A 1459-nucleotide genomic window follows, 5' to 3' on the forward strand; every position below is an offset into this window, starting at 1 on the left:
CATGTTTATGGCTTTTGCACTCTCCTTTTGGATTTTCTTCTGTGTTACTTGGGAGAGTACTTGGAGGGAGTTTAGTAACTTTCTTGCTCAGCTGTCCCACTTGTGCCTCCAAATTTCTAATGGAGGACCTTGTTTTATTCATGAAACTTTGAGTGGTTTTAATTAGATCAGAGACCATGGTTGCTAAGTCAGAGGGGTTCTGCTTAGGATTCTCTGTCTGTTGCTGAGAAGATGATGGAAAAGGTTTGCCATTGCTAAACCTGTTTCTTCCACCATTATTATTGAAACCTTGTTGAGGTCTCTCTTGATTCTTCCATGAGAGATTTGGGTGATTTCTCCATGAAGAATTATAGGTGTTACCATAGGGTTCTCCTAGGTAATTCACCTCTTCCATTGAAGGGTTCTCAGGATCATAAGCTTCTTCCTCAGATGAAGCATCCTTGGTACTACTTGGTGCATTTTGCATTCCAGACAGACTTTGAGAAATCAAATTGACTTGTTGAGTCAATATTTATTCTGAGCCAAAATGGCGTTCAGAGTATCAATCTCAAGAACTCCTTCTGACTTGTCCCATTGTTCACAGGGTTTCTCTCAGAAGTGTACATGAATTGGTTATTTGCAACCATTTCAATGAGCTCTTGAGCTTCTGTAGGCGTCTTCTTCAGATGAAGAGATCCTCCAGCAGAGCTATCCAAGGACATCTTAGATAGTTCAGAGAGACCATCATAGAAAATACCTATGATGCTCCATTCAGAAAGCATGTCAGAAGGACATTTTCTGATCAATTGTTTGTATCTTTCCCAAGCTTCATAGAGGGATTCTCCATCCTTCTGTCTGAAGGTTTGGACTTCCACTCTAAGCTTACTCCATCTTTGTGGTGGAAAGAATTTTGCCAAGAAGGCATTGACTAGCTTTTCCCAAGAGTCCAGGCTTTCTTTAGGTTGAGAGTCCAACCATATTCTAGCTCTGTCCCTTACAGCAAAAGGGAATAGCATCAGTCTATAGACCTCAGGGTCTACCCCATTAGTCTTGACTGTGTCACAGATTTGAAAGAATTCAGCTAAGAACTGATGAGGATCTTCCATTGGAAGTCCATGGAACTTGCAATTCTATTGCATTAGAGAAACTAATTGAGGTTTAAGCTCAAAGTTGTTTGCTCCAATGGCAGGGATAGAGATGCTTCTCCCATAGAAGTCGGGAGTGGGTGCAGTAAAGTCACCCAGCACCTTCCTTGCATTGTTTGCATTATTGTTGTTTTTGGCTGCCATGTCTTCTTCTTCTTTGAAGAATTTGGTCAGGTCCTCTAAAGAGAGTTGTGCTTTGGCTTCTCTTAGCTTTCTCTTCAAGGTCCTTTCGGGTTCAGGGTCAGCTTCAACAAGAATGCCTTTGTCTCTGCTCCTGCTCATATGAAAGAGAAGAGAACAAGAAAATGTGGAATCCTCTATGTCACAGTATAGAG

General features: G+C 41.5%; 1 non-coding gene across 1 annotated transcript; it reads left to right on the top strand.

Annotated features, from left to right (window-relative positions):
* The first annotated feature begins 755 nt into the window (after positions 1 to 755).
* Positions 756 to 863, top strand: LOC130937395 (small nucleolar RNA R71). Its single transcript, XR_009068618.1, has one exon. It is a non-coding gene; the product is annotated as a small nucleolar RNA R71 (small nucleolar RNA).
* Positions 864 to 1459: the final 596 nt, after the last annotated feature.

The sequence above is a fragment of the Arachis stenosperma genome, chromosome 6 (genome assembly GCF_014773155.1).
Source record: "Arachis stenosperma cultivar V10309 chromosome 6, arast.V10309.gnm1.PFL2, whole genome shotgun sequence".
NCBI lineage: Eukaryota > Viridiplantae > Streptophyta > Magnoliopsida > Fabales > Fabaceae > Arachis > Arachis stenosperma.